Raw genomic sequence first — 11,149 nt, 5'->3', positions numbered from 1 at the left:
CATTAGGTACCAGCTGCCTTGCCACCTGAAAGAAAACACACATCTGTACTTTTGACATTGGAGAAATACATTAAGGCTGTGGAACTGTGTTATGGGGAAAGAAATTATTCAAACTAGCAGCTAAAAATCCAAGTCACTACCTCCTATAATAATATACATTTTTGTGATGAACTGATCTTTCAGTTAACTGGATCTGAAATGAGTTAACTGGATCTGAAATGTGTTAAGTGATGGGTGGTGTACAATGCTGCCAAGAAAAACAAGCAAATGCCAACCCTACACCACTAGACACTACTGGCCATTTTCATAATACCTCAATGTGAAGAGGGTGGATGTGTGGATGTGGATGTGATAGGAAGCATTAGGAGATGCACACTGAGGTGGTTTGGCCATGTGGAGAGGATGGAGAGTGAGTGACTGACGAGGAGAGTGTATGTGAGTGTATGTGTGTGTGGAGTTATGTGGAGAGACAGACCGACAAATGAGGAAGTGAAGGAGCATTGTGGTGTGGATGTGGATGTGATAGGAAGCATTAGGAGAAACACACTGAGGTGGTTTGGCTATGTGAAGAGGATGGAGAGCGAGAGACTGATGAGGAGAGTGTATGTGAGTGAGGTGGAGGGGGGGGGAGAGGGAGGGGGAGGCCAAGGATGAGATGGAGGGATGGAGTGGAGAGGTATACGAGAGAGGGGAGTGTGAGCTGGGAGCAGGGCAGTGAAATGGCAAGGGGCAGAGTGACATGGAGGCAATTTGTTTGTGGCCACCCCTTACAGGATTAAGGAGTCTGGCAATAGATAGACAGACAGACAGACAGTGAAGAGGATACTTGCTACACAAACCCATAATATACACAGATCCTCACATTGACTCAATATCATATACCAGAGTCCTTCACCACCCATCACAGCGATATCTATGTGAAGCATCTGCTGTACTGGATTCACGAGGCTTATCAGTTCTGAAGTCATATTATGGCTGGCAGATCTCTGTAGTTTGTGGTAGGTGGTGGCGACCATCATCCACTCACTTGATGTAGTGCTGCCTACTTCTTCCTTAGCCTTTATCATTCTTTTTCTGTGCCTGTCCTCCTCTCTTCCTATTTCTCCCATCTTTCCTGTCACTTCTTATTGCTTTTCTTTCCTTTACAGGTGGCTTTACATTGACTGACAAGCCAAATGGTTTCCTGTAAGCCAAGAAACCATTTACAATGCTGGGTGGTAACCATATAACCAAACCATACGTGCTGCCTACGTGTCAACAAGTGGGTTGGTGGAGGGTTAGTGCCCCTCCCCGTAAAACAACTAACTCAGAGTCAAATGGCCACCCCTTACGGGATTATGGCGTCTGGCGATAGATAGATAGATAGATCTCTGTAGTGTATGTACTGTATATACACTCAAACCTCGATTTAAGGGACCTCCATTTAAGGGATTTTGGATTTAAGGGACTACATGTTCTACCTGACAAAGAGACATTATTGTTTTGTAATGATACGTAATGTCTAGGTTATATACACTAATATGTTTCTTTATGCAGTACCCGTAAAATAATATTCATTATCATGGGGGTAGGGGGGTTTCAAGAATACTCCCCCAGTATCCCTGCTTGTCGTACGAGGCGACTAAAAGGGTTGGTGGTGGGTTAGTGCCCCACCCCATAAAAAGAACTAACTAAAAAAGCAAATAAAGCGCCTCGGACCCGGACGGACCATACGTTGACGACTAAGGAACGGACAAAGGACATTCTGAGAGTAGGAACGTGGAATGTGAGAGGAGTGAATGATGAAGTGAAAGAGAGAGAGATTGTCCAGGTGCTTGAGGATGCAAAAGTGGATATATGTGGATTGACTGAAACTAAATGGAAAGGTGAAAGGATGAGAGAATGGGAATACGGTGTAGGTATATGTGCGGGAGTCAGTGAGAATGAGAGGGCAAGAGAGGGAGTATGTCTGATGATAAGCAAGAAGTGGAAGGAGAATATAAGAGAGTATGGAACAGTGGGTGCAAGGATTGTATGGGTGAGGATGAAAGTAGGTATACAAGCATGGGCGATTGTATGTGTGTATGCTCCAACAGAGGATCGAGTGGCAAGAGTGAAAGATGAGTTTTGGGCGAGAGTAGAAGCATGTATGGACAAGTTTGAGAGGAGCGAGAGAGTGCTGTTGATTGGAGACATGAATGGCAAAGTCGGGAATGTACGAGTGGATGGAGTGGTTGGTCAGTGGGGTGTGCCAGCGGAAGTAGATGGGAATGGTAGTGCTTTGGTGGACATCTGTGCTGGTAAGGGGTTGGCAATAGCCAACACCTACTTTCGTCATAAGATGATCCACCGGTATACATGGAGAGTAATGAGGAGGATGGATGGTGAACTTGTTGAACGAAAGGCAATGATAGACTACGTGTGTGTGGATGAGCGAATGAGAAGACAAGTGTTGGATGCAAGGGTGTGGAGAGGGTGGGGGAATGGAGTCTCGGACCATCACTTAGTGATGGCCAAGGTAGAGCTGCAAAGAAAGTGGTTGAGGAGGCGAAGGGGAAGACAGGAGGAAGCAGCTCCTGTGAGAAGAGTGGAGAAATTGCAAGATAGTGAGAAGAGGACAGAGTATAAGAGCATAGTGGAAGAAAGATTGGGAAGGTATGAGCTAGAGCAGATGGAAGGGGTGGAAGACGTATGTAAGATATTCACGGAAGAGATAAGCGCAGCGTGTGAGGCGGTTTGTGGAGTGAGGAGGAGATGCAAGGGTGTGCAAGGGACAGCATGGTGGAATGATGAGGTGAAACGAGCTGTGGAACAAAAGAAGAAGGCATATGGTGAATGGTTGGCGAGTAGAGGTAGGGGGGAAGATGAGAGAGAGAAGAGAGAGGTATATGTGAGCAGGAGAAGGGACGTTAAGAGACTGGTGAAGGAGAGTAAGAAGAAAGTGGATGAAGAGTTTGGGAGGAATCTGAGTGTCAAATGGAGGGAGAGTAAGAAATTGTTTTGGAAGGAGGTAAAGAAAGTAAGGCAGTGTGAAAGGGGAAATAGTAGGGGAGTGAAAGATAGGAATAACAGATTGTTGGTGGAGAAGAGAGAGAAATTGAGGAGATGGAAGGAGCACTTTGAGGATTTGTTGAATGTAGAGAGTGAGAGCAGTGTGAGTATAAGTGGTTGGGGAATGGCTGGGAGAAGAAGAGATGAGAGGAGGGAGGAAGAGATCAGTAGGTCGGAAGTAGTGGAAGCGATGAAGAAGATTAAGCTGGGAAAGGCCCCAGGAATTGATGGAGTGTGTGGTGAAATGCTTAGGTATGGGGGTGAGATTGTTGTGGAGTGGATATGGAAGTTGTGTAGATTGGCTTGGGAAGAGGGAAGGGTTCCAGAGGACTGGAAATCAGGTATAATTGTTCCTCTGTACAAAGGAAAAGGGGAGAGAGAAGTATGTGGTAACCATAGGGGTATTTGCCTTCTTAGTGTGACTGGTAAAATATATGGTAGAATACTCATTGATAGGGTTAGGCATATGACAGAGGAGCTAGTTGGAGAAGAACAAGGGGGATTTAGGAAGGGAAAAGGGTGTGTAGATCAGATATTTGTTCTAAGATGTTTAGTGGAGAAGTATCTAGAGAAGGGAAGGAAAGTGTACGCTGCCTTCATGGACTTGGAGAAAGCTTATGACAGAATAGATAGGAAAGGTATGTGGAAGGTACTAAGAATATATGGAGTGGAGGGGAAATTGTTGAGTGCTGTGAAGAGTATGTACGAGGGAGCTAGGGCTACGGTGCGAGTGGATGGTGAGTTGAGTGAGTTCTTTGATCTCAATGTGGGACTGAAACAGGGGTGTGTAATGTCTCCATGGCTGTTTAATATATATATGGATGGGGTCGTAAAGGAGGTACAAGGTAGGGCAGTGGATGTGGGGGTGGCCCTAATGAATGAGGGTGAGATTTGGAAGCTTCCGGTGTTGCTGTTTGCTGATGATACAGTATTGTTGAGTGAAGATGAATGGGAGTTGCAAGGTTTGGTGAATGAATTTGGGACAGTGTGTAGGAGGAGGAAGCTGAAGGTTAATGTAAACAAAAGTAAAGTTATGGTGTTTGAGAGGAATGAAGTCACAGAGTGTGCAGTGAGGTTGGATGGTGAGGATATGGAGAATGTGAGTGCATTCAAGTACTTGGGTAGTGTGATGAGTAAGGATGGAACTTTGGGGGATGAAGTACGTGAAAGGGTACAGCAGGGAAGGAAGGTTGTTGGCACACTGAAAGCAGTGATGAGAAATAGGGAGGTGAGTATGGAAGTTAAGAAGTCACTGCATGATGGTATTGTGATCCCTACCCTGACGTATGGAAGCGAGGCGTGGACCTTGCAAGAGGGGAACAAGTCAAGAGTGAGAGCAGTGGAAATGAGTTACTTGAGAGGAGCATGTGGAGTGACATGGAGGGACAGGTTGACGAATGAAGAAGTGAAGGAACGTTGTGGGGTAGATGTGGATGTGGTTGAAAAGATTAGGAGAAATACACTGAGGTGGTTTGGACATGTGGAGAGGATGGAGAATGAAAGACTGACTAAGAGGGTGTATGTGGGTGAGGTGGAGGGAGGGAGAGGGAGGGGTAGACCGAGGATGAGGTGGAGGGATGGAGTTGAGAGGTATATGAGGGAGGGGGGGGTGAGTTGGGGGGAGGGGAGTCAAATGGTGGGTGACAGAGTGACTTGGAGGCGTTTTGTCTGCGGCCACCCTTTGCGGGATTAGGGCGTCGGGCTATAGATAGATAGATAGACATTTTCAAGTAAGAGACATTTTCAAGTAAGGGACATTTTCAAGTAAGGGACATTTTCAAGTGAGGGACATTTTCAAGTAAGGGACATTTTCAAGTAAGGGACATTTTCAAGTAAGGGACATTTTCAGGTAAGGGACATTATCAAGTAAGGGACATTTTCAAGTAAGGGACATTTTCAAGTAAGGGACATTTTCAAGTAAGGGACATTGTCAAGTAAGGGACATTGTCAAGTAAGGGACATTTTCAAGTAAGGGACATTTTCAAGTAAGGGACATTTTCAGGTAAGGGACATTTTCAGGTAAGGGACATTTTCAAGTAAGGGACATTTTCAAGTATGGGACATTTTCAAGTAAGGGACATTTTCAAGTAAGGGACATTTTAAGTAAGGGACAAGTTGATTCCCAATTTAGTCCCTTAAATCAAGGTTTGAGTGTACAGTACTCAAAGGCCACAGACCATGTTACCAAGTGTACATCCCTTCACCTAACAGTAGTTCTCCATGAGTCACAACCCTGAGTCATTGCCTGTTCAGTTTCCAAGCCTGAGGGTCTCCACACAGGACCTTACCCCACGTTTTCCTCGATCTGCCTCTGGGCACTTCCCTCCACATTCACACCCGTGACCCTTCTCTGTCAGTCATCCTCATCCCTCCTTTCAAGACATCCAAACCATCTCTGCTTACCACTTTGCATCGCTTCTCTGATATTTATATACCAGATACAGCCACGACTGGGTGGATGAGACCTGTTAAGAAAGTATCCAACCTTAGGCCCTAAAAAAATAAATCACTAATCTGTTGAGCTAGGACACTTATCCCCCTCAAAGTAGGTCCCTTCTGACATGACACACGTAGCCCAGCGTTCTTTCCACTCCCTCAAACATTTTTCAAAGTCGGTTTTCGGTATCTCCTGCAGGTGCTTTGTCGCATTCGTCATGATCTCTTCTCTCGTCTCAAATTGGGAACCCTTCAGCAGAGTTCTGAGCTTGAGGAATAACCAAAAGTCACACAGAGCAGTGTCTGGTGAGTAGGGAGCCTGCCAGACCTGTGGGGTGTTGTGCTTGCCCCCAAAATCCTGAATCAGTTGAGAAGAATGGGCAGAGATGTTTTCATGGTGCAGATTCCAACTTGCTGCTTTCCAAAGATCTGGTCCCTCCTGCTGAACTGCACCACGATGACGATGGATAATGCTGAGGTAGTAATGTTTGTTGACAGTCCGACTTTCTGGTGCGTATTTGTGATGCACAACACCACGGCAAAAAAAAAAAAAAAAAACTATTATCGTGCAGGTGCATTTCACTTTGCTGCGGACCTGTCGTGCTTTTTTGGCCGAGGCGACCCTGCATGCTTGCACTGGAACGACTGTGCTTTGGTTTCTGGGTCGTACCAGTACACCCAAGTCACATCTCCAGTGATAACAGTCTTCTGAAAGTCTGGGTCACAATTTGCACACTCCAGTCTTTCTTGAGCAACGTTCATCCAAGAAAAGATATCATGATGAAGGCAACGAAGCAGCTGCAGGAGACACCGAAAACCAATTTTGACAAATGTTTCAGGCAGTGGAAGGAACACTACTTGTGTCAAGTCAAAAGGGGCTACTTTGAGGGGGATTAGTGTCCTGGCTCAACAGGTTAAGTATTTATTTTTTCAGAGCCTTGGGTCAGATACTTTCTGAACAGATCTCGCATAACAAAATGGCATGTGATAAATTGATAAAACAATGAAATAAGTCATACCCAGTATTGGGGTTAACAATCACAAAATAAACATGGGAAAAAAGTCAGCAGAAAACAACTGTTTACCACCATCAAAATAGTCAGAAAAATACAGAAAACAGCAACTGACTTGGTAAGATCTTTGTGCTGCTAAAAGTAAAGCGCACATTTACCCTTTGATCATTATCCAGAATTAAATATTTGGCATTTCAGATTTGGACAAAAGCTCAGAACTCCTATTCACAGATAACATACTGAGAAACGTTAAGAACAAGGCTCAAGTTTCATGACACTGTAATCTACTTATGAAACCCACATTCTGCAGCAATACTGTAACCATCTTACCAATAATACAGCTCATAGGGTTAGATTTAAAGGACGTGACTTTCATGGGTAGGTCAATTCCTGTTAGGCTTGATTTGCATGTAACTCACAGATTCCCAGCAGTGCCACAGCCTGTAACTACAATGCCATATGCTCTCCCTATAACTCTTACTGATATATGGTTGTCAGGTAAGAGCAATGAGGTTCTATATATCTATATATCTATCTATCTATTGCCAGACGCCATAATCCCGTAAAACCAGTACCGTAATTAAGACAATAAAAATTTCCAGTAAGCATTTCTGCAACTGTTTAAACCCATCCCTTTGACAACCATGTTATATATACAGTATTTATTAAAGAAAAAATATAATCTAGTACTGCATTATGTCAATGGGGATGCTACTTGATTTGAACTAAGGATTCTATCATTTAAATTACTAACATCCCTTATGAATTGCAAAGGAAATGCCAATCTATCTATTTACAATAGCCTATATACCTAGGTTGCTTCCCCCAAGGAAAGGGAGGTAGCCGAGACAGGATGACACACTCCCAATTTACTCATCCATTCAAACACATTCATTCGCATCTTAGCCCCAAAGGGGAGAAGGGACAGATCCTCACCGCACCACACCGGAGGGTCAACTGCGCAGTGCAATCAGTGACATCCACAGCAGGGCCTGACAGCAGAGCTGGTTTACCCCTGCCAAATCATAATGGACCCATCCCCTTACCCGCACCTGAAATCGAATGCCACAAAACAAAATTTGAACTATAAAAACAATACTGTGCTTCTGTACTACATAAGGGAAGAAAAAAAAAGATGAGGAGGGGTAGACTGAGATGGTCTGGGCATGTTGAGAGGAAGGACGATGACAGTTGGGTGCAGAAGGTGAGAAGCGTGAACGTCGAGGGTAGGGTTGCGAGAGGCAGACCAAAAACGACCTGGGACGAGGTCATATACTATGACATAAGGGATAAGAGACTAAAGAGGGAAGCTGCCAGAGATCAAGCAGTGTGGAGAATCACCATTAGAACTTTTATCAACTATACGATACGAAACAGGTGTGCTCTTTCGTCTTTCCGTGTCTCTAATCAAACTCAGTCTTTCACAAGTTATTTGTTAATTTTCATGGATTACCAATACCACAGATAGTATTTTAAATGTTGCCTCTGAAAGGTGTAAATACAGATTAAATACATGGAGGGTAAATACTCCCTAAGTCACCACTTACAGATGGCTAGTAATCACTTCTAACATATCTTTTAGTTTAGGAATAATCACTCCTAACATATCTTTTAGTTTAGGTATAATCACTCCTAACATATCTTTTAGTTTAGGCATAATCACTCCTAACATATCTTTTAGTTTAGGCATAATCACTCCTAACACATCTTTTAGTTTAGGCATAATCACTCCTAACATATCTTTTAGTTTAGGCATAATCACTCCTAACACATCTTTTAGTTTAGGCATAATCACTCCTAACACATCTTTTAGTTTAGGTATAATCACTCCTAACACATCTTTTAGTTTAGGCATAATCACTCCTAACATATCTTTTAGTTTAGGCATAATCACTCCTAACACATCTTTTAGTTTAGGCATAATTGCTCCTAACACATCTTTTAGTTTAGGCATAATCGCTCCTAACACATCTTTTAGTTTAGGCATAATCGCTCCTAACACATCTTTTAGTTTTGGCATGATCACTCCTAACATATCTTTTAGTTTAGGCATAATCACTCCTAACATATCTTTTAGTTTTGGCATAATCACTCCTAACACATCTTTTAGTTTAGGTATAATATTCTAGTGGTGTGCCTTCCTGTCAGACTGCTGTAGTGGAACTGGGTGTTATCTGTAGTATTAGGTTTAACTTGGAGTGGTTAGGTTAGTTTAGATTTGGTTTAATGTAATAAGGGTTGTGGAGTCAGTGATATTTCTCGACTCCGACTCCACAAATATTACAAGTACTGGTACAATCCGACTCCCGGAATATTACAAGTACTGGTACAACTCCATCTCCAGAAATTTTACAAGTACGACTTTGACTCCAGAAATTTTAAAAGTACAACTCAAACTCCAGAAATTTTACAAGTACGACTCTGACTCCAGAAATTTTATAAGCACGACTCCAACTCCAGAAATTCTATAAGTACAACTGCAACTCAATAAATTTTACAAACATGACTCCACCTCCGACTTCAGTATTTACGGTACTAATAATATGGCACATGGACAGGATGTAGGTAAATGAATAGTAATTATGAACTTTGACAGAGGCAATTCTTAAAACTTTATATTAAATTCTCTACATAATGTGCTTCCATAATAACAAATAAATCATTATACATGGTTGTAAAATAAACTGAATAAAGTATTGAAAAGATACGACTGATACCATTTCAGAACCAAAAAACTCAGAGTCGGAGCTGCGGGAATTTTAACAACTCCGACCTAAACCAGACGACTCCACCACTCTGACTCCACAACCCTGGTGGTAATCCTAGGTCGTTAAGGTGGGGGTGGAGGGTTGGGGGGGATGAAGCCAACCTAGTTAAGTAGGGCTAGACTAGATTAGAATAGGTTAGGGTAAGAAAGCTAGGTTAGGTTAGGACAGGAGAGGTTAGGTTAAGTTAGGTTATGTTCACTTCGGTTAGGTTAGGGTAAGATGGCTAGGTTTGGATAGGGTGAGCTAGGTTAGGCTAGATCAGGCTTCCTACAACTTTTACTGGGTTATTCATGGTTTTTAAAATTGCATGCTTTTGGGTACTTCCGAATCAATGACACATCCAGTAAAAGACGACTAAGTAAAACACACTGCCACGGGTGTAGGGGCGGCTTCCTTAAATATCTATCTATCGCCAGACGCCACAATCCCGTAAGGGGTGGCCATTTGACCTTGAGTTATTTGTTTTACGGGGAGGGGCACTAACCCTCCACCAACCCACTTGTTGACACGTAGGCAGCACGTATGGTTTGGTGATATGGTTACCACCCAGTGTTGTAAATGGTTTCTTGGCTTACAGGAAACCATTTGGCTTGTCACTCAATGTAAAGCCACCTGTAACGGAAAGAAAAGCAATAAGAAGTGACAGGAAAGATGGGAGAAATAGGAAGAGAGGAGGACAGGCACAGAAAAAGAATGATAAAGGCTAAGGAAGAAGTAGGCAGCACTACATCAAGTGAGTGGATGATGGTGATAAATAGGAAGAGAGGAGGGCAGGCACAGAAAAAAAATGATAAAGGCTAAGGAAGAAGTAGGCAGCACTACATCAAGTGAGTGGATGATGGTGAGAAACAGGAAGAGAGGAGGACAGACACAATTAGATACATTTTGAGTCTCCTGTAAACTTCTTCTAGTGTAAAATCAACAAACAACATAAGCGTTACTGTCATATGAAAATAATCCTGAAGATCGTCAGGTTTTGAGAAGACAGGTGTAATTGCTGGATCTGTGTGGTGAAATATTGCCTACATAACTTCTGCCTATTCTGAGCCCACACGTAAACTAATTCCCACACTATCACTCAAATCTCCATGGGTAAGCACTAAAAAATAACAGCAGTGATGATTACCATAACACACAGAAAAATGAACAAGGATGAAAAACTTTTGGAAACGAGAGGAACTTCGAAATAAACCGCCTAATCTGAATGTAAAAGTTCCAGCTTATTTATAACTGCAAATCGCACAAAAATGGCCTCCTTCCTACCTGGATAACTTAATGGTGGTGAATATCCTTAAATATTAACAGTACAACGGCCATCTGTAAAATAATCCTGCTGGGGACGAGAAGAGCCCACCTAGCAACGTGTTTACGGCAGACAGCTGACACTACAACTTGCCAATATCCCTGATGCTGACCTCCGCCATCTTGCCACTCACAGCTCTAATATTCCACTAAAATATTACTCTTTCCTAACTATTTTATATACTGAAACGCCTTATTAATACCAAACAATCTATAATGTAAAGATAATAATTAGATATATGTACAGTTTCGTTCTTAATGACTATAATAATGCGTATTCTTTTCAGTGGATGACGACTATATTGCTTCAGTTCTACTTTGTAACCCTCTAGTTACCACAAAAATCAATACTGTATATCACTGAAAGGTGTTCGGGTCGTACGGAAGTTTTATGGTCGCCATCTTGCTTTACTAAAGTTTACTACCTGATAAATACTTTTACTGCTGAGTAAAATAACATTTTGAAATTCCAAAATTACATATTGAAACGGCACATCAGTAAGTTTCATAGGCATTTTAAGAATATGAGTGGCTAGGACACTAAGAGCCAAAAACTCGAAGTGTATGGTGAGTGGGAAAATGGCGGAAGTTTGAATCGTT

This window comes from Coenobita brevimanus, chromosome 70 (genome assembly GCF_032717465.1).
Source record: "Coenobita brevimanus isolate Jiangsu-jjx chromosome 70, ASM3271746v2, whole genome shotgun sequence".
NCBI lineage: Eukaryota > Metazoa > Arthropoda > Malacostraca > Decapoda > Coenobitidae > Coenobita > Coenobita brevimanus.
This window is presented reverse-complemented; position numbering follows the sequence as displayed.